This window comes from Anomaloglossus baeobatrachus, chromosome 9, assembly GCF_048569485.1.
Source record: "Anomaloglossus baeobatrachus isolate aAnoBae1 chromosome 9, aAnoBae1.hap1, whole genome shotgun sequence".
Lineage (NCBI taxonomy): Eukaryota > Metazoa > Chordata > Amphibia > Anura > Aromobatidae > Anomaloglossus > Anomaloglossus baeobatrachus.
This window is the reverse complement of record NC_134361.1, coordinates 188,283,138-188,306,213: the sequence shown is the minus strand read 5'-3', so window position 1 is coordinate 188,306,213 and position 23,076 is coordinate 188,283,138. Positions and strand designations below refer to the sequence as shown.

General features: G+C 46.6%; 1 protein-coding gene across 1 annotated transcript in view; it reads right to left on the bottom strand.

The window, feature by feature from the left end:
• Nucleotides 1-23,076, bottom strand: part of NEK6 (NIMA related kinase 6) — a 258,576-nt gene that overhangs the window by 225,596 nt on the left and 9,904 nt on the right. The gene's annotated exons all lie outside the window — the stretch shown is intronic.

Here is a 23,076-nt window from a genome sequence, read left to right as displayed (position 1 = left end):
TCCTAGTTGGGTCAATCGTGTAGCACGATTCTTCATTATATGCAGGGTCTAGAAAATCTTATGACCCAGGGGCCACAAGAGCTAGAAATCTAGGCTAGATATAAAGGGAACCCTGTCACCAGATTTGGGGCCTATAAGCTGCGGCCACCACCACTGGGCTCTTATATACAGCATTCTAATATGCTGTATATAAGAGCCCAGGCCGCTGTGTAGAACGTAAAAATCACTATATAATACTCACCTACGGGTGGTGCGGTGCAGACTGGTCAGATGAGTGTCTCTGTTCTCCGGTACCTCCGATTTCAGCCATCTTTGTCCTCCTCCTAAAGCCTGGACGCATCCTACGTCATCAACCCTAGCCGGTATTGAGGTCCCGCGCAGGCGCACTACAATATTTTGATCTGCCCTACTCAGGGCAAACCAAACTACGCCTGTGCAGGATCTCAATGCCAGCTAATGTGGATGACGTAGGACGCAACATGAACCCAGGCTTCAGAAGGAGGACAAAGATGGCCGAAAGAGGAGACGCTGGTGCCGGAGAACGGAGACACTCATCTGACCAGTCTGCACCGCACCGACCGTTTAGGTGAGTATTATATAGTGATTTTTACGTTCTACACAGCGGCCTGGGCTCTTATATGCAGTATGTTAGAATGCTGTATATAAGAGCCCACTGGTGGTGGCCATAGCTTATAGTCACCAAATCTTGTGACCGGTTCCCTTTAAAGGTGTTGTCCAGGACTATGATACTGATAGTAGAGATGAGCGGACGCGAGGTTCTATATCTGTACCAATCACAGACTCTCAAAAAACAGAGTTTGGGTGCTTTACATATGCAAACCAATTGTGGAAGCCACTTGCGGTGTTTGATCAGCTCGCACTGGGGGTAACAACAGCAGCATGATCGTATGTAGTATGCACCACACACACACACAAAAAAATCCATTTAGATGCCGGCTCAGCCGTCACGTTTTCTCCAATGAAGACACCTCAGGAAAATACCAGCAGTCATTTTCCTAAGGAGGCTTTGCTGTCATTCTTGCGGCATCAGAGTATTTTGCTCTATGCTCTCAGAAGCTACCCCAAAAATGAGCATGTTACTTCTTTAAACAACTTCAGGGTTTCCAAACCCTAAAAGCAGTTGGAAGAAGTGGAATAAGACAGAACATGTGCAAAGCAATGTCGATTCTGGGCAGAATTTGCCTGTTTATCATACCCGAAAGCTGGTGCAAAAACAAGATTGATGCCAAGTTCAGAAAATGTCTGTGCTCCAGTTCTTAATTCCATCAGGAGCTTCTGGCTGAATGTCCTGAAAAATAGGGACTATGTCAAAAAGAGGAAAGAAAGTCAAGTTCAAAATCTTGTAAATTAAGAACTAACATCTGGAACACCAATTCTGAGTCTGAACTGGGTGTAAAAACCTAAAAAATCTACACTATATGGAGAGAAGGTATGCACACCAGTGACTATGTAGGGGAATACATGAAATAGCAGAAACTGCTGTGTGAATACTGACATGAAAAATCCAATAGCTATATGTAAGAATGAAAATATGAAAATGGAATCTGCATTACTGCCATGAACATACGAATAAAGAGAAATTTAGCTATTGAATTGATCAATGCAATAGAGCCCCAACACTACGCCAAAGTATTTCTCTACGTTGGGGTCCCTAGCTTGTGTGTGCCCTCTCATGCAGTTAAAAAACTTACCGTGTATGGGAAGCTGAGACCCCGGCTATTTATGCGTATGATATGGATTGGCAATAGGTGTGAGTGGGGAGGGTTCACAAACGAAAAACTACAAAATCAATCAAGAAATAAATAATAAATAAATAATAAATAAATGCTTTTCAGATATTCCCCTTGCATAGTCACTGGTGTGCATACCTTCTCTCCATATAGTGTAGATTTTTTTGGTTTTTGCACCCAGTTCAGACTCAGAATGGTCTTCCAGACGTTATTTCTTAATTGATTTGTAGTCTTTCGTTTGTGAACCCGGCCCCACCCACACCTATTGCCAGTCCACATTATACGCATATATAGCCTGGGTCTCAGCTTCCCATACACGGTAAGTTTTTTTAACTGCATGAGAGGACACACACAAGCTAGGGACCCCAACGTAGAGAAATACTTTGGCGTAGTGTTGGGGCTCTATTGCATTGATCAATTCAGTAGCTAAATTTCTCTTGATTCATATGTTCATGGCAGTAATGCAGATTCCATTTTCATATTTTCATTCTTACATATAGCTATTGGATTTTTCATGTCAGTATTCACACAGCAGTTTCTGCTTTTCATATATTCCCCTTACATAGTCTCTGGTGTGAATACCTTCTCTACATATAAGTTCAAAATCTTGGACTCAGTCTGCCTATTTCAAATAAATGGCACCGCCATGGGCACGTCTGAGTCCCCATTTTTTGGAGGGCTTTAAATGGAACCCTAAAACGAATTATAAAAAAAAGCACAGACATAGTCTGAAACAGGCATTATTGTGAAATAATTATCCTCCCATGTGTATGTCATCGTAAAGTTCAAAAGTGTGTAAATATCTATCTAGTGAAATTAAATCGTGCAGTGCAGAAAGTGAAATGCATTTCTCTGCTTTGATTTTGTCAAACAGCCAGTAAAGCCTGACAAAACAACGCAAAGAAGTTAATTTCATAAGACATATGGTGCACAGATGAGTCACAGCAAGCTAAGGTGTTCTTGGTATGTGCTATTCAGATGAAATCTCATATTGCTTAGAAAAACAACGCTGGTATACGAGGCTCCGCTTTCAAGATTTCATCGCAGAATTCAACAAATGGACATGCTAGTACAAACAACCTCTGTTTTCTCTACTCTAAATCAGCAACTTTATGCTAAATATAGCAAACCACATAAAACAAAAGTCATCCATAGACAAAATTCCTAACACTACCTCGTGTTAAAGGGGTATCCCCTTCCTGCAAAGACCTTATAAAAGAGACTATCAATTTAAAGGGAGACTGTCAGTAGTTTTAACCCCCTCAAAACTGCTGACACTGCTATATAGGTAATGAGGATAGCAGTTGAAACATATCCATTTGTACAGTCAGGGCGGGTTACATGACCGAAGAATCCAAGAGACGTTCCATGTGCGGAAAGCTCCAGACCCCGCACATGAAGGAGTAGACCGATCATGTGCCGAGTCCTGGAATTTGCAGAATAAATGCTCCTCAACTGTTCTCCCCTGTTCTACCACTGTTCAGTGCAGAGTGCCCAGGGATCTGCACCCAATAGGACTCTGATCGCAGTACCAAGCCAATAGAAATGTATCATTCATGCATCCGTGTCTGTTCTTATATCCATGAGAAAGTGTGTTTTCCATGCATTTTGTATCAATTATACATTTGCGCTCATCCACTTGACTGTCTAAACATTCATTTATCCATTGATTCTAAAGGCCACGTCTCACTAAGCGACATCGCTGCTAAGTCACGGTTTCTGTGACGCAACAGCGATCTTGCTAGCGATGTCGCTGTGTGTGACATACAGCAACGACCTGGCCCCTGCTGTGAGGTCGCCGGTCATTGCTGAATGTCCTGGGCCATTTTTTGGTTGTTGCTCTCCCGCTGTGAAGCACACATCGCTGTGTTTGACAGCGGGAGCCAACGATCTGAATGTGCAGGGAGCCGGCTTCTGGCAGCCTGCGGTAAGCTGGTAACCAACGTTCATATCGGGTATCCAAGCAAGGCGCTTTGCTTAGTAACCTGATGTGTGCCATGGTTACGTGTGCAGGGAGCCGGCTTCTGGGAGCTGCGGACGCTGGTAACCAAGGTACATATCGGGTATCCAAGCAAAGCGCTTTGCTTAGTAACCCGATGTGTACCATGGTTATGAAGTACAGCATCGTTACACAGGTCGCTGGTGGCTGATCTCTTATCACTGTGGAGATCTGCCTGATTGACAGCTCACCAGCGACAATGTAGCGACGCACCAACGATCCCTGCCAAGTCAGATCGCTGGTGGGATCGCTGGTTGCGTCGCTTAGTGTGACGGTACCCTTAGGCTATATGTGCACGTTGCAGATTTGATTACAGAAATTTCTGCATCGTTTCCATATCTTTCGGCAATAAAAAAGCAGAGGCAAAAACGTGCGTTTTGCTGCATTTTTTCATGCGCTTTTTTTTTTTTCATTGGAGTCAACTGTTGAAAACTGCTGCCAAAAATGCAGAAAGAACAAATCTGGACGGAGAAAATCCTGAACGTGCGCATGAGACTTCAGGGTTCTCATTGACTTTTCAGGCATAAAGGATTTGCTAGCAGTTGTGTGGCAAATCTGCAAGCAAAAACGCACCAAAAATGCTGCAGAAACGCAATGTGTGCACACAGACTTAATGGCTTTGTGAATAAAGATGAAGCTGTAAGGCTGGGGCCACACAAGCATGAGAGCATTGGATGCAATACGCTAATGACCCTTGGCTCCCGCTGTGCCTTGAACATGTCATTATATTGTGATCTGATCCTGCAATCGGATCACAGCAGTGGAGGAGAGGGCGGGATTAATCTCTCCATCTTCTCCATTGTCAGCTGATACGATCATCGCACTGCACTCTGGTGTCATCCGAGTGCAGTCCGATGTTTCACTCGCACCCATAGACTTGTATGGCTGCGAGACTTTTTGTTACTGGCAGCATGCGGTCATTGTTTTTTCGGTCCATAGGGCTGAGAAAAAAAAAAATTGCAGATGGCAATGGCCCCATAGAGTAACATGGGTCCGGGTAGAATGCAATTTTTTTATTACATTCTACTCATCAGATTTTTTTTTGCTGTGTGTCCCAGCCCTGAAGTACAGAGTCTGTCTTCCATGTTTCATCTGGTATATATGAATCCTCATATTTAATGGTCAAGTCTGATCTGGAAAACGGATCGGAATCAGTCATGAACCAAGTCTCAAGAAATGGACACATGGATCAGTTTTTAAAACTGATGTGTGTATGGATCAATGAAACTTTGGACCCATATGGTGTCAGAGAAAAAAAAAGCCGCACACATCTGTTTAAATGAAGCCATGTTCCCATTACCTATATAGAGCTTCCACAGTGTGATACATTTCCTTAAAGGGGTTGTCCACTACTAGGACAACCCCTTCTGATTCCACATTTCCCCTAGCAAAAGTATAAAAACCTATACTTACTTCCATGGTTGGCGCACCGCGGCTCAAGGTGCTGTGAATCATGTGGGGTTGTGATGTCACGTGAGCCCCGCATCCAATCCGCAACAACTTCTGTCTCCCCCACTTTGGACAAACAAGTTAACCAACAGGAAGTGACGTTGCGGCTGCCCCTCTCTTCCTGTTGATTGCTCCTGTGTCCGAAGGCGGGAAGACAGAAGCCCTGGCTGATTGGATGTGGGGATCGCATGACGTCACAATGTCACATGAGCCCCAGGAACACTACAACCGCGCCGGCCACGGTATAGAGTATAGGCCTTTTTTTATTTTACCTGGGGAAAACGTGGAATCAGAAAGGGTTGTCCTAGTAGTGGACAACCCTTTTAAAGGATTATTCCCTCCCCAAAACAAACAAATTATCCCTTATCCATGGGATAGCCGATAACTTGTTGATCCCTTGGATCACTGCATTTTCTATGGGACCGCCAGAAAAAAAAGTAAAGAGCTGCACTCTGCAGTTGCATAGACAATAAATGGATTGGGGTCTACACTAGGAACACCTCTGCTCCATTCGTGATGCGGCTACAGAGCGCCATTGCCGGGGTTCCAAAGCCCCTGATCTTGGGATCACTGGAGTGCCAACAGACGAACCACCAGTGATCAGTGAGTTTTCCCTTATCAAAGATTAGAGGAAACACTCCTTAAATAGCTGTTTATCAAGTGTAAGCTCCCCCGACTCCCACATACACATGGACAACTGGTGTAAACCACATTCAGACACTTTTGATATATTTTGCAGAAGAACGAAAATGAACGTGATGCGTTCCACCAACTTAAAAAGGGTTGTCCACTCCTTGTGAGATTTTCGTAAAGTGCTACAGAGTGCCAAAACCTAACGTCATCCAATGCCCATATTATCAGGATTTGTTGGTTCCAACAGGCAGGTGACCCCAATAATAGGAATGTGGTTACATGGCGGAGACTGTAGTCGGCACGTTTCCCCATTTAAATGCGGTCACATGATGATCGCTGGAAGCGGTCAGTGAAGCTAAATCCTAACAATATTTTTGAGTAAGATCCTGGCCGGACAGTATCTAAAGTGACCCAGAATGAAGTGAATGGCTCCGTCATCTCGGAATCCTGATTTTTGAAGATTCCGCCAGAAACCTAGATTTACAGTGCCTTGCGAAAGTATTCAGCCCCCTTGCATTTTTCAACCTTTTCCCACATTTCAGGCTTCAAATAAAGATAAAAATTTACATTTTATGGTGAAGAATCAACAACAAGTGGGACACAATTGTGAAGGTGAACAAAATTTATTACTTATTTTAAATTTTTGTAAAATATAAAAAACTGAAAATTGGGGCGTGCAATATTATTCATCCCCTTTAAGTTAATACTCTGTAGTGCCACCTTTTGCTGTGATTACAGCTGCAGTCACTTGGGGTATGTGTCTATCAGTTTTGCACATGGAGAGACTGAAATTCTCGCCCATTTTTCCTTTGTAAACAGCTGGAGCTGAGTGAGGTTGGATGGAGGCGTTTGTGAACAGCAGTTTTCAGCTCTTTCCACAGATTCTTGATTGGATTCAGGTCTGGACTGTGACTTGGCCATTCTAAACGTTTATTTGTGAACCATTCCATTGTAGATTTTGCTTTATGTTTGGGATCATTGTCTTGTTGGAAGACAAATCTCTGTCCCAGTCTCAGGTCTTTTGCAGACTCCAACAGGTTTCCTTCAAGATTGGTCCTGTATTTGGCCCCATCCATCTTCCCATCAATTTTAACCATCTTCCCTGTCCCTGCTGAAGTAAGCAGGCCCAAACCATGATGTTGCCACCACCATGTTTGACAGTAGGGATGGTGTGTTCAGGGTGATGAGCAGTGTTGCTTTTAGGCTATGTGCGCACTAGGCGTTTTTTTCACGCTGCGTTTTTATGTGCGTTTTTGTCTAAAAAACGCACCCGCGGCTAAAAAAACGCGGCAAAAACGCATGCGTTTTTGCCGCGATTTGGTGCGTTTTTTGCTGCGTTTTTGCTCACTGCGTTTTTAATCAGTGCACAATGCCATTAAAGATTGTTGATGAAAAAAAAAAAAAAAAGGTCTGATGTCATTTCCTTCTTCAAAATGTTCATTGTATGCAGGAGAGCAGACAGCAGCTGCAGAACTACAAGTCTCAGCATCCTCCATTCACTAGTGTATGCAGGAGAGCAGACAGCAGCTGTAGAACTACAAGTCTCAGCATCCTCCATTCACTAGTGTATGCAGGAGAGCAGACAGCAGCTGCAGAACTACAAGTCTCAGCATCCTCCATTCACTAGTGTATGCAGGAGAGCAGGCAGCAGCTGCAGAACTACAAGGCTCAGCAGCCTCCATCCAGGACTGTATGCAGTTTTTTGCCCAAAAAGAAAAAAAAATGACGTGGGCTTCGCCATATTTTTGTATGCTAGCCGGGTACAGCTGGCAGGTACGGGCTGCCCCCAACCCCCAGCTGCCTATTTGTACCCGGCTGGGAACCAAAAATATAGAGAAGCCCTTTTTTTTTAATTATTTCATGAAATAATTAAAAAAAAAAAATGACGTGGGCTTCGCCTAATTTTTGAGTCCAGCCGGGTACAACTAGGCAGCTGGGGATTGGAATCCACAGTGCAGGGTGCCCATGCTTTCTGGGCACCCCCACTGCGAATTGCAGTCCGCAGCCACCCCAGAAAATGGCGCTTTCATAGAAGCGCCATCTTCTGGCGCTGTATCCAACTCTTCTAGCTGCCCTGATGCCGGGTGGCTAGCTAGGTAATAATGGAGTTAGGGCTAGCTGTATATTATCAGCTAGCCCTAAGCCCGAAATTCATGGTGTCACGCCAATATTAGACATGGCCACCATGAATTTCTAGTAATGATAAAAAAAAAACACAACACACAGAAAAATATTTTTATTAGAAATAAAACACAACACAATTAGTGACTCCATCTTTATTGAAATAAACCCCCCTCCGCAGTAATCCTGGGTCAGGGTCCCGCGCCGTCCAATCAGGATCCAATATCATCTGATCGGTTTGCTGGAAGGAAGGCAAAGCGATCAGATGATGTGTCAGGATCAAGTGCCTGAATCCCATCACACATCAGCTGATTGTATAAAAGCCGATTATACAATCAGCTGATGCATCAGTAGAAAAAAAAAAAAAAAATAATACTCACTTATGTGCTGTGGTGATTACCGGCAGCTCCTGGAGCGATCGATTGGACAGGAGTCTGATCCTATACGATCGCTGCCGGAGCTGCCGGTAATCAGCTGATGAAGTCCCCTGACGGCAGGATCAGCTGATAGCCGGCCGGGCGCGAAAAAGCCGGCGACACCGCGATCAGCTGATGCGTCAGGTGACTGCATCAGGTGATCAGCGCCAGGTCCTGCAAGCAAGGTCCTGCCCCGGGGAGACTGCACACAGCCAGAGCGGCGGGACCGGGAGGAGCTGGGAGCGGGCATGGCACCGGGACCCTGCGGACAGGTGAGTATATATGACATTTTTTTATTTTTCTACTGTTCACTTTGGTTTTCGCCGCTGCCTCCACCTCCCGCCCAGACATGGCGCCGCACGGAGCTGACATGCACAGGACGGGAGGTGGAAGCAGCGGTGACGGCACCGGGAGGATTCATGCTTCTGTGTTTACCAACAGAAGGAATCCTCTTCCTGTACACGTCACTGTAGTACCCACCCCTTGCGTTTATAGCTGCGTTTTTAGTCATAGAAACGCGGCTATATGCGTTATTCATTGCGTTTTTAACATCTCATTGAATTCAATGAGTGAAAAACGCAGTGGAAAACGCAGAAATAATTGACATGCTGCGTTTTTGTGGTCACCACAAAAACGCAGCTAAAAAAAACCGCTGTGTGAGGACAGCACTTCTGAAAACCCATTGACATTGCTGGGGAAGCAATGTCACTGCGTTTTCAGCACAAAAACGCGGTAAAAAACGCCGCTAAAAACGCGGCAAAAACGCCTAGTGCGCACATAGCCTTATGGTTTCATCTGACCAGAGCACCTTCTTCCACATGTTTGGTATCTCCCAGGTGGCTTGTGGCAAACTTTAAAGGAGTTGTCCGACATTAGCTTAACAAAAATGTTTGAGTTTATCTGTGCTGTATTGTCATATAAATCACACCTACATTGTTATTTTTTGTTTTCTAACTTTTGTTCCTCTTGAATTCACCCTTTATTCTCTGCAGCTCTTGTTTACATTCAGATCCAGCAAACATGACCACTTCCTGTGCTGAACCTCAGTCAGAGCTGTCACCACCCACCCCAGTGTCCAGCCTCAGTGTCCAGCCCCACCCCAGTGTCCAGCCTCGCTCTCTGCCCGCCCCCTGCACACCCATTCCCTGTCAATATTCTTCCCCAGCAGCTGACCTGTATCACTACAGCATTGAAAATAACAGCCCCACATCGGGCTCTGCACCGCACACGCACACATATGGCTCTGCACCGCACACATATGGCTCTGTACCGCACACGTACACATATGGCTCTGCACCGCACACGCACACATATGGCTCTGCACCGCACACGCATGGCTCTGCACACGCACACATATGGCTCTGCACCACACACATATGGCTCTGTACCGCACACGTACACATATGGCTCTGCACCGCACACGCACACATATGGCTCTGCACCGCACACGCATGGCTCTGCACCGCACACGCATGGCTCTGCAACGCACACATATGGCTCTGTACCGCACACGCACACATATGGCTCTGCACCGCACACGCACACATATGGCTCTGCACCGCACACACATGGCTCTGCACACGCACACATATGGCTCTGCACACGCACACATATGGCTCTGTACCGCACACGCACACATATGGCTCTGCACACGCACACATATGGCTCTGCACACGCACACATATGGCTCTGCACACGCACACATATGGCTCTGCACACGCACACATATGGCTCTGCGCACCCCACCCCATAGGGAACACATGTGGAATACATACTCACCCGTCCTCGGTCGCCGCCGCTCCTGCACGTTCGCCAGCTGTCTGTGCTCTGGACATATCAGCACAGTAGTGACGTCACCGCTGTGCTGAAGAGAGCACAGACAGCCGGGCAGTGATGAGAAGCAGCGCTGCGCTGCTTCTCATCAGCACTTTCAAATGTACCGGCATCTGTGATCTGTGATGCCGGTACATTTGAATGTGCGATCCTGGGCAGGGGGCCTGGTGCTGGCGCTGACACCACGGCAGCCGCCACCAGGCCCCTCCCCCAGGGCACGGACCCCACAGCAGTGCAGGGGGAGTTTACTGGAGAGTAAAAGAGGTGCGGGGGAATGTGTGGGAGGGTGCATGGAAGGGGGCGGGAACTCCACGCACTGTACAGCCCAGCAGGGAGGCGACATGCTGTTCCACATTTGCATGTCAACATGGCCCTGCCCATGTTGACATGAAATGACCGGAAGCAGCAAAATCGCGGCAGGAGCGGTCACATGACCGCTCTGAGCTGGGGGAGAGGGGCTGACAGCAGGGCAGGTAAGTGCTCTCTATCTACTTACCTGCCCCAATGTAGCCCAATAGGGAAATAAAAAAAAAAGTCAAAGAAGCCGGATAACCCCTTTAAACAACACTTTTTAAGGATATCTTTGAGAAATGGCTTTCTCCTTGCCACTCTTCCATAAAGGCCAGATTTGTGCAGTATATGACTGATAATTGTCCTATGGACAGACTCTCCCACCTCAGCTGTAGATCTCTGCAGTTCATCCAGAGTGATCATGGGCCTCTTGGCTGCATCTCTGATCAGTCTTCTCCTTGTTTGAGATGACATTTTTGAGGGACTGCTGGGTCTTGGTAGATTTGTAGTGGTATGATACTCCTTCCAATTCAATATGATCGCTTGCACAGTGCTTCTTGGGATGTTTAAAGTTTTGGAAATCTTTTTGCAACCAAATCCGGCTTTAAACTTCTCCACAACAGTATCACAGACCTGCCTGTTGTGTTCCTTGATCTTCATGATGCTATCTGTGCTTTAAACAGAACACTGAGACTATCACAGTGCAGGTGCATTTATACGGAGACTTCATTACACACAGGAGGATTATATTTATCATCAGTCATTTAGGACAACATTGGATCATTCAGAGATCCTCAATGAACTTCTGGAGTGAGTTTGGTGCACGGAAAGTAAAGGGGATGAATAATATTGCACCCAATTTTCAGTTTTTTATTTCATACAAAAATTTAAAATACGCAATAAATATTGTTCAACTTCACAATTGTGTCCCACTTGTTGTTGATTCTTCACCATAAAATTACATTTTTTATCATTATGTTTGAAGCCTGAAATGTGGGAAAAGGTTGAAAAATTCAAGGGAGCCGAATACTTTCGCAAGGCACTGTAGTTGCAGTATGTCAGTGTGAACCGAGCCTTAAAAACCCTGTTTTTTCGAAATTCCGCCATTTGTCTTCTACAGTAAAATTTGACTTCTGCAAGCCTCATAATCTCTGACAATTACCCAAGCACACTTACAGTGCCTTACCCAAATAATACAGCGTGATGTAGGAAAAATTGTAATTTGTTGTGGACATGTAGGGTTTATTAATCTGGAAGCATACGGCAATAATGCAGCAACTCCGGAGAATCCTGCCGGTGACCTTGTGTTAATCTGATACTGCAGTGTGTTGACAAACTGTTAATGATTTCTTTAATCACAGAGGAAGCGGCAGTCCCAGGAAAATGTAAAATAAGAAATCAGAGATAAAGGATTCTTCTTCATGTCTTTACTTTCAAAGACAAAAGGGATCAATAGAAAGTGCTGTAGGCACAAAGAGGAATCCCTCCTTCAGTTACATGGACAAGTCAGCAACTATAATTGGGAGGGATACGAAACAGAACAAAATAAAATGGTCAGAAACTGCTATATTTTAATGATAACTTTTCCACTTTTTGTGCGGGGCCATGAACTTACCGGCAGGTAGTTGGTAACTATCTGCCTGTTCTTCCCGACACCGCTCTCTGCCGACTCACGCAGCGATTCTCCTGCTTCCATTGACCTCTCACCAGCAGAGCAGCTCTTTCTCTTCCAGTCTGCTCTGTCGACAGGACATCACTGCCGACATCATGCTCATTGATATCCGGTTCCCTTCAGTTAAAGGGTTGTCCACTACTAGGACAACCCTTCTTATTCCACGATACCAAAGGTAAAAACAAAAAAAAGCCAATACTTACCTTCGTGGCCGGCGCGGTTCCAGCGGTGTCGGTAATTGCGTTCCCACTGCTCACTTAACGACGTGATGTTACGCGAGCCCCGCATCCAATCAGTGCAGACTTCCTTCTTCCCGCCTTCGGACACAGAAGCAATCAACAGGAAGTGGGCGGCTGCTGCAGCTCTAATACGCCACGTGCGCACGTCTCCTGCATAATCTTCATAGATTATGCTGGGGACGCAGGACGCATGCAGTTACGCTGCGGTGCAGATGGCAGCGTAACTACATGCAAATACGCAACGTGCGCACACAGCCTTAATAATGAGTCAGTGTCCTCTTGCCTTTTATGTCTGGACACAAATCATGCTCTCAGTGCAATTGCAGCATGCTGCGTTTTGCAGCGAGTCTCGGCTCACACATCCCCATACAAGCCTATGGAGCGTGTGAAACATCACACTTCACTCACATGTTATGCGACTGCAGTGCGATATATGCAGAGACAGACAGTGGAGGGGATGGCGAGAAAGTGCTCCATCCCTCTTCTCCAAGGCTGTGATACGATCGCAAGATCGCATCACAGTCCCATGACCCTGGGCTGACGCTTGCAGCAGAAGGTCATTAGTATATTGCTTCGGAAGCGGTATGCAAGTAGAAAAAAGCCCTAAGCCAGCTTATGTGTCAGTTAATATATTTTTGGAGAGAGACAGATAGAGAGAGAGGGAGAGAGGGAGAGTGGGAGAGTGGGAGAGTGGGAGAGTGGGAGAGAGGGAGAGTGGGAGAGTGGGAGAGTGGGAGAGAGGGAGAGTGGGAGAGTGGGAGAGAGGGAGAGAGGGAGAGAGGGAGAGAGGGAGAGAGGGAGAGTGGGAGAGTGGGAGAGTGGGAGAGTGGGAGAGTGGAGAGTGGAGAGAGAGGGAGAGTGGGAGAGAGAGGGAGAGAGAGGGAGAGAGAGGGAGAGTGGGAGAGGGAGGGAGAGTGGGAGAGGGAGGGAGAGTGGGAGAGAGAGGGAGAGTGGGAAAGAGAGGGAGAGTGGGAGAGAGAGGGAGAGTGGGAGAGAGAGGGAGAGTGGGAGAGAGAGGGAGAGTGGGAGAGAGAGGGAGAGTGGGAGAGAGAGGGAGAGTGGGAGAGAGAGGGAGAGTGGGAGAGAGAGGGAGAGTGGGAGAGAGAGGGAGAGTGGGAGAGAGAGGGAGAGAGAGTGGGAGAGAGAGGGAGAGAGAGTGGGAGAGAGAGGGAGAGAGAGTGGAGAGAGAGGGAGAGACAGATAGAGAGAGGGGGAGAGAGGGAGAGAGGGAGAGTGGGAGAGAGGGAGAGAGGGAGAGTGGGAGAGAGGGAGAGAGGGAGAGAGGGAGAGAGGGAGAGTGGGAGAGTGGAGAGTGGGAGAGAGAGGGAGAGTGGGAGAGAGAGGAGAGAGAGTGGGAGAGAGAGGGAGAGACAGATAGAGAGAGGGGGAGAGAGGGAGAGAGGGAGAGTGGGAGAGAGGGAGAGAGGGAGAGTGGGAGAGAGGGAGAGAGGAGAGAGGGAGAGAGGGAGAGTGGGAGAGTGGGAGAGTGGGAGAGAGAGGAGAGTGGGAGAGTGGGAGAGTGGGAGAGAGAGGGAGAGTGGGAGAGAGGGAGAGAGGGAGAGAGGGAGAGAGGGAGAGTGGGAGAGTGGGAGAGTGGGAGAGTGGGAGAGTGGGAGAGTGGGAGAGTGGGAGAGAGAGGGAGAGTGGGAGAGAGAGGGAGAGAGGGAGAGAGAGGGAGAGAGAGGGAGAGTGGGAGAGAGAGGGAGAGTGGGAGAGAGAGGGAGAGGGGGAGAGAGAGGGAGAGTGGGAGAGAGAGGGAGAGTGGGAGAGAGAGGGAGAGTGGGAGAGAGAGGGAGAGGGAGAGTGGGAGAGTGGGAGAGTGGGAGAGTGGGAGAGTGGGAGAGAGGGAGAGAGGGAGAGAGGGAGAGAGGGAGAGTGGGAGAGAGGGAGAGAGGGAGAGTGGGAGAGAGAGGGAGAGAGGGAAGAGAGGGAAGAGAGGGAAGAGAGGGGAGAGAGGGGAGAGAGGGGAGAGAGGGGAGAGAGGGGAGAGAGGGGAGAGAGGGGAGAGAGAGAAGAGAGGAAGGGAGGGAAGAGAGGGAAGAGAGGGGAGAGAGGGGAGAGAGGGGAGAGAGGGGAGAGAGGGGAGAGAGGGAAGGGAGGGAAGGGAGGGAAGGGAGGGAAGAGAGGGAAGAGAGGGAAGAGAGGGAAGAGAGGGAAGAGAGGGAGAGAGGGAGAGAGGGAGAGAGGGAGAGAGGGAGAGAGGGGAGAGAGGGAGAGAGGGGAGAGAGGGGAGAGAGGGAGAGAGGGAGAGAGGGGAGAGAGGGGAGAGAGGGAGAGAGGGAAGAGAGGGAAGAGAGGGGAGAGAGGGAAGAGAGGGGAGAGAGGGGAGAGAGGGGAGAGAGGGGAGAGAGGGAAGAGAGGGAAGAGAGGGAAGAGAGGGAAGAGAGGGAAGAGAGGGAGAGAGGGGAGAGAGGGGAGAGAGGGGAGAGAGGGGAGAGAGGGGAGAGAGGGGAGAGAGGGGAGAGAGGGGAGAGAGGGGAGAGAGGGGAGAGGGAAGAGGGAAGAGAGGAAGAGAGGGAAGAGAGGGAAGAGAGGGGAGAGAGGGAAGAGAGGGAAGAGAGGGAAGAGAGGGAAGAGAGGGAAGAGAGGGGAGAGAGGGAGAGAGGGGAGAGAGGGAGAGAGGGAGAGAGGGAGAGAGGGAGAGAGGGAGAGAGGGAGAGAGGGGAGAGAGGGGAGAGAGGGGAGAGAGGGAGAGAGGGAAGAGAGGGAGAGAGGGGAGAGAGGGGAGAGAGGGGAGAGAGGGGAGAGAGGGGAGAGAGGGAAGAGAGGGAAGAGAGGGAAGAGAGGGAAGAGAGGGGAGAGAGGGGAGAGAGGGAGAGAGGGGAGAGGGGAGAGAGGGGAGAGAGGGGAGAGAGGGAGAGAGGGAAGAGAGGGAAGAGAGGGAAGAGAGGGAGAGAGGGGAGAGAGGGGAGAGAGGGGAGAGAGGGGAGAGAGGGGAGAGAGGGGAGAGAGGGGAGAGAGGGAGAGAGAGGGAGAGAGGAGAGAGGGAGATAGACAAAGAGAGATACACTTATTTACTATCCCGCACTACAGCTAAATAAATGGATATGACATATATATAAGTCATAAAAACAAAACATCAGCGTTCTCGGTTTTCATCCTATGGCAGAATGTCTGAGAACTCAAAGTAAAAAAAATTGCAGGAGAATTTCAACTATTTCCCAAACCAGTGGACAGTTGCCACATTTCTCAGCTCCAAAAAAGAAAAACACCAGAGATTCTTAAGACTATGAAAGTCACCACCTTAACCAGTGAGTTGCTGAGTGTAAAATAAAGAATACAAATAAGAAAAACTACACCTGTAAAGAAAATAATCTGTTCATTATGATAAAAAATAAGTCCTACATTTCTCTGACATTTAGCTGATTATGAAACAAAATCAAAAAATTACCTAGTGTTTAAATCAGATTTTTAGTTTAAATGTATTTTTTACCAATGTTTTTTTTTCACAATAATAATAATAATAATTTATTCATTTATATAGCGCTATTAATTCCATAGCACTTTACATACATTGGCAACACTGTCCCCATTGGGGCTCACAATCTAAGGTCCCTAACTGTATGTTTTTTTCGGAGTTGTGTATTAAAAATAAAAAATAGATATCTTGCAATTTTCACACTGGTCAATGTGGCTTTTTTAGACTCCTGTAGTTTTGGGAAACAGCACTTGCACATTAGCAGCAATGAAGAGACTTTGATTTTTGCCTTTTTTATTGAAGCATCTAATGAGCGTGTGCAAAGTCACTGTGAAGCAAAGGGGAGCAGGGAGCTGTGACATCTATTGTGATTGGTCTATCCTGTGTTACCAGATGTGTTTAGAGGTGTTAAAGAAACTGGTGTAAACGCTTCTTGAAAGGACAGCAAGTCTAAAAATGACCCTGTAGTCAGTGTAAAAATTGCAAGATTACTAATTTACTAAGGAAAGCCTGAAAACATGGAACTGTTGGTGGCTCTTGAGAGCTGGAGTTGGAGAACAAGGTCCTAAATGGTGCCAAGAAGATGAACAGTGTGTCAGGTCGCAAAGCGACCTGCAGCCTCAGTCAATGTCTATGACACTAAAGATACCCAGACGCTGAGCTACTTAGTTAACTTTATAGACTTGAATAGAGAGGCTGGGCACAAGTGTGTTTTGCTGCAACATTCAACTTCTCAATGCATAGGGAGAAATATAGGAGAACGGGGAGGACACAGGTCCTCTACAATTGGGACCACCGATGGTCTCGGTGGACTTAGGCTATGTTCACACATTGCGTTTTTGTTGCATTTTTTGTTTTTGTGGTGAATGAAACTAACTATAATTAAACATGTACAGTAGATAAATAGCACGGAAAATGGATCAAAAAACACAGCTTTTTTTTACTGCCAAGAGATGTTTTGCTGCAGCAAAATCGCAACGTGTGAACATAGCATAAGTCCACTGGGGCCATCGGTGATGTTCACACGTTGCTTTCTTTGCTGCTTTTGGGGTGAATGAAACTAACTTTATTTAAACATGTACTATAGAGAAATCACACAACAAAAACGCTGCAAAAAACGCAGCTTTTTTACTGCCAAGTGATCAGGTTTTGCTACAGTAAAAAAAATGCCGCAAAAACGCAACGTGTGAACATAGCCCAAGTCCACTGGGACCATCGGTGATGTTCACACGTTGCGTTTTTGCTACCTTTTTTTTCTGAAGCAAAACCTGATCTCTTAACAGTAAAAATGATGCATTTTTGCTCAGTTTTTGCTGCTTTTTGATGCGTTTTTCCCCTATGTTCCAGAACAGAGAGCCGCTAACCGAGGTACTCATTATCATCAGGTTATATTGGCGTCCATTTAAAGGTACAATGGATGTCATTGCAATTTATGGATGCCACTTTTAGGCATCAGCTAGGACATTGCAATTGTGATTGCTGGATTCTGACTTATAACCTGTTATCGGTTATTGTATTCCTGCCTCTGATGATAAGGATTTGCCGTCCCTGCAGCGGATTGAGCCGCTCGGATCTGGGGGTGGCAATTACTCGTGGCTCGAGGGTCTCCAGACCCAGGGGCTAGGGGCCACACTCAAATGTAAAAGGGGGTTATTTATAGGGAATAGGTATAGTCCGTGACGCCCCCGTGGTGTGCGGTAATTGGGAGTACCGCCGCTGCCGTTGGGTGTACCTGGGGTGATGGAGTGGGGCAGCAAGATGATGTTACCCTCTACAGGTAGGGGTAGGCCCCGGGACTCTGGATGGTGATGTGGGAACACAGTGTAGGGGTCAATCGGGTACTTAGCAATGAAGCAGACGCTGACACCAAGGTAACCAAATCACTGACTGCTGCTGTCTCATGAGGAGAGCTCGTCCGGGTCCCGTCCCCTGCAGCACTGCCGGTGGTCTGTAACCTGCCTCCTGGCACACAATTTGGATTGTCCGTAGTGGCTCGGTAGCTTGGAACTTTCCGGGCCCCGCTCCTCACTCAGCTCAGCTTGGGATTTCAGTGGGCCGCTTGCTAGGAAAGCCCTATACCCCTCGTTGCGCTAATGCCCCGATCTCTGAGCTTCGTGGGAACAGTTCATAAAGGCCCTCTCCTCTGCAGGTTAATTGCCGGGTCACCTGAAGCTTCTCCCCAACCTATGCTCCGTGTATCCCGTCGTACCTTCAGTCCCGGACCGGTGATAGGACCAGGCTGCTGGCTGTCCTCCTTGACAGGTCCCAGACACCTAGCTTCAATCCCCTGCAACCGAGGGTCCGACTCCTCTAGGTCCAGACCACCGTCTGCGACCTAGTCTGCTTCTCCCCTGGGAGCTCCAACTCCCAGCTTCCTCAGAGCTCCTCACTCTTCAGGAGCTACTACTGTTCTCACTTGACACCTCCCACCTCCCTGCCTGACCCCTAGGTGGGCAACCCTATTCCTGATTAAGCAGCCCGCTGGTGTGCCTGACAGGTGTGGTGCAAAGTGTATCTAGAATTTGTGAATGCTGGTGGAGGCAGTACTGCAGGTTAGGTTCCTAGAACCATGGGGGCTGGAGTCCTGCACGGGGAGAGAAAGATTGTGCAGAACCCTGTGACGACCTGACTAGTCCAGGGCGTCACAAGGAGACTGCTGAAAACTCTTCCTGATAGGACAAGAGTCAAAACGAAAAATAAAATGTGGCCAATGTGTAACTTGCAAGATTACCAGCATAGTCCCATCTATCACAGATTAGGATGTGAATTGGAAGCTCTGATTTCGGGGCACCAGGAGCCCCGCCAGCTTCTGTATAAAGGGCTACACAAAGCTCTTCTTCTGGCTCTGATTCTATGGGCAATAACTCTTATATATAGTTGACAACAGAAGTTTTTTTTTTCCCCATATCGAAAAATAATAAATAACTGTGTGCAGTTGTATTAAATTGGGAGTCGTAAAGAACAAAAAAAAAAACTGTAGAGGCCATATGCACTTGTTTGAGAGCTCTACTATCATTACATACAAAACGGAGCCCTAAAGCGACCAGGTGTCACGCTAGGTAAAGTACCCAGCGTACGGCGAAAGGGAAGGGAGACCCTGTGTCTAGGGAAGGGGAAGATAGTGACCAATGACCAAACCTACTCCTGGTCCCTGGGTTCCTTTACCAACCTAGATAGGTTCTACACCTGTGCGTCGAGCCGGACACCTGCCTCTGGCTGACCCCGAACTGGGCCCTAGGTAGGGAATGGATAGGATGAGCGCTTAGTCAACCCCACTAAGCTCTAAAACACACAGGGAGCACAAACAGGGGGAAGTATATGAACAACTTATCTCTAGGAGGACTCTGGGAAAGGGACAGCAACAAACAACAAATGTCTTCAGATGAATACAAGCCAACTGCTTGCATCCAAGGCCTGTATAGGAATATGACTATCACCAGCAAACACCAAGGGGAAATGTGGGTATTTAAGGACACAAGGGGAAGTGATGATGATTAACAACTGGAGGGTGAGGATGGGATGAGCGCTTAGTCAACCTCACTAAGAGCTAAAGGACACACAGGGATAATAATTAAGGAAAAATAACAAACAATTTATCTCTATGAAGATTCATGGATGTGGACTGCAACATGAGACAAAGTTACTCAAGATGACTGCAAGCCAACTGCTTGCATTTAGGATCTGTAGGTAGTTAGAGCTATCACTGGCACAGACCGGAAGGGAACGATGGTATCTAATGACACCAAAATAAGTGCTGATGAAAACAACTGAAAGGGAAAAGAACTCCGCAGGGTCCTAAAGGGAAAGGAAGGAACACCAAGCAGAGGAGATATATACAGTCCCTTGTGAAAGTATTCGGCTCCCTTGAATTTGTTAACTTTTACCCACATTTCAGGCTTCAAACATAAAGATAAAAAAAAAAAAAATAAATGGTGAAGAATCAACAAGTGGGACACAATTGTGAAGTTGAACAAAATTTATTGTTTATTTTAAACATTTTTAAAAAATAAATAACTGAAAAGTGGGGCGTGCAATATTATTCGTCCCATTTAAGTTAATACTTTGTAGCGCCACCTTTTGCTGTGATTAGAGCTGCAGTCTCTTGGGGTATGTGTCTATCAGTTTTGCACATCGAGAGATTGAAATTCTTGCCCATTCTTCCTTTGTAAACAGTTGGAGCTGAGTGAGGTTGGATGGAGGCGTTTGTGAACAGCAGTTTTCAACTCTTTCCACAGATTCTCGATTGGGTTCAGGTCTGGACTGTGACTTGGCCATTCTAACACCTGGATACGTTTATTTGGGAACCATTCCATTGTAGATTTTGCTTTATGTTTGGGATCATTATCTTGTTGGAAGACAAATCTCCGTCCCAGTCTCAGGTCTTTTCCAGACTCCAACGGGGTTTCTTCAAGAATGGTCCTGTATTTGGCTCCATCCATCTTCCCATCAATTTTAACCATCTTCCCTGTCCCTGCTGAAGAAAAGCAGGCCCAAACCATGATGCTGCCTCCACCATGTTAGACAGTGGGGATGGTGTGTTCAGGGTGATGAGCTGTGTTGCTTTTACTTTACATTGTGCCAAAATAGTTCGATTTTGGTTTCATCTGACCAGAGCACCTTCTTCCACATGTTTGGTGTCTCCCAGGTGGCTTGTGGCAAACTTTAAACGACACTTTTTATGGATATCTTTGAGAAATGGCTTTCTTCTTGCCACTCTTCCATAAAGGCCAGATTTGTGCAGTGTACGACTGATTGTTATCCTATGGACAGACTCTCCCACCTCAGCTGTAGATCTCTGCAGATCATCCAGAGGGGTCATGGGCCTCTTGGTTGTATCTCTGATCAGTCTTCTCCTTGTCTGAGATGAAAGTTTGGATGGACGGCCGGGTCTTGATAGATTTGCAGTGGTATGATACTTCTTCCATTTCAATATGATCACTTGCACAGTGCTCTTTGGGATGTTTAACGTTTTGGAAATCTTTCTGCAACCAAATTTGGCTTTAACCTTCTCCACAACAGTATCACGGACCTGCCTGTTGTGTTCCTTGGTCTTCATGATGCTATCTGCGCTTTAAACAGAACACTGAGACTATCACAGAGCAGGTGCATTTATGCGGAGACTTGGTTACACACAGGGGCTTATATTTATCATCATCAGTCATTTAGGACAACATTGGATCATTCAGAGATCCTCAATGAACCTCTGGAGTGAGTTTGCTGCACTGAAAGTAAAGAGGATGAATAATATTGCACGCCCCAATTTTCAGTTTTTTATTTTCTACAAAAATTTAAAATAAGCAATAAATATTGTTCACCTTCACAATTGTGTCTCACTTGTTGATTCTTTACCATAAAATGTAAATTTTTATCTATATGTTTGAAACCTGAACTTCTGGAGTGAGTTTGCTGCACTGAAAGTAAAGGGGATGAATAATATTGCACGCCCCAATTTTCAGTTTTTTATTTTTAAAAAAGGTTTAAAATAAGCAATAAATGTCGTTCAACTTCACAATTGTGTCCGACTTGTTGTTGATTCTTCACCATAACATTACATTTTTTATCTTTATGTTTTAAGCCTGAAATGTGGGTAAAGGTTGAAAAATTCAAGGGAGCCGAATACTTTCGCAAGGTACTATAAATACCATATACAGCATGCAGGAAAGTCAGGGAGCAGTTTGTGCAGCCAAAAGCTGCGATCTTCTATAGCCGGACACCACAAGACTGTTTGTCACCTGTGACACCAGGTAAATGAGCCTTAAAGGGTTTTCGGTGATAATACATTGTACCTTAGCTCTCTTGCTGGACTCTGGCAGCCATCATCAAATGGCTCCAAAGCCACAGCCATGTTATTTTTGCCCCACAGACATCCACTCGTGTTATCGGCTGACTCGTCACTAAATTATAACATAACGCGAAGTGAAAAATCAGTGTAACACCTTTTTGCAAAGGTAAAAGAAATATATATTTTTTTCACACATCAACCTTCAAACCTGTAACCTTGTTTAATTATAGATCAGGCAGAAACATTTGCTTTGCATTACAATATTTCAAGGGAAAAAAAATAAAATTACCATGAAACCCGAATCAGAAACTTCTCAATAGGGACTTGTGGCCACGGTAGGAAACCACAGTAACCTGACAATTAAAGGGAACCTGTCCCAAAGTCAAAAGTGACCGGTTTTTGGTCTTATTTTGGCCTCAGAGCTCCTGTGAATATTCTGGGGCTTTTATGCTACTTTTTAGGTTATTTATTTTTTCATATCCACCATCCGATGACAGAGATATAGCTTTTATTTAGTGCTTTTCTTGGCTTTTTAAGTGGGGGCGTGGCTCAGGGAGCAATTATGTAGAGGAGCTGAAAGACACGCCCCAGAGGAGCCTGTGAGCCCCCTCCAAGTAAAGACAAGAAAAATTAGCAATAAATGAAAAAGGGCCATATGTCTGGAACTGTATTGCAAACAGTGAAATACTAAGGAGGGCAGCAGGAATAAAATGTGAAAAAACTGGTCACTTTTGACTTTGGGACAGGTCTACATTGAAGGGGCAAAAACAGCTCCAGACGCCTATGGATGGGGTAGGGAGTTGGACTGGTGTCACATATACAGATATATATAGTTCACATGTGAGAGGAGCAGGTATCCTGCACCTGCTGTCATGCTAGGTACAGGGAAGTACCAAGCGAGAGGCAAAGGGAAGGGAAACCCTGTGTCTAGGGAAAGGGAAGATGGTGACCCCTGATCAAACCTACCGCTGGTCCCTGGGGTCTCTCACCACCCTAGATAGCTTCCGCACCTATGCGCCGAGCCGGATACCTGACCCTAGGTATCCCTAGTGCTGGTCCCTGAGGTCCCTCACCACCCTAGATAGGTTCCGCACCTATGCGCCGAGCCGGATACCTGACCCTAGGTATCCCTAGTGCTGGTCCCTAAATAGGGAATGGGTGGGATGAGCCCTTCATCAACCCCACTAAACACTATAGAAGACACAAGGAGGACGCACACGGGGAAAAAGCATGAACTACTTTAGTTTACTCATTAGAAGAATCAGGTACGTAACCCTAGTGCGCTTGTGAATATTTCTGTACACGTGACGTACCTAACCCCATTCACGTCCCGATACTAAGGTGAGCAGAGTTGGATTACCGCTTTAACATTTATCCAGTGGATAGACAATAATGATTGCAGATGGAAATACCCGCAAGCCACCCCATAGGCAAAAAGACGCAACCTATCGAGGCCATGTGCACACACTGCT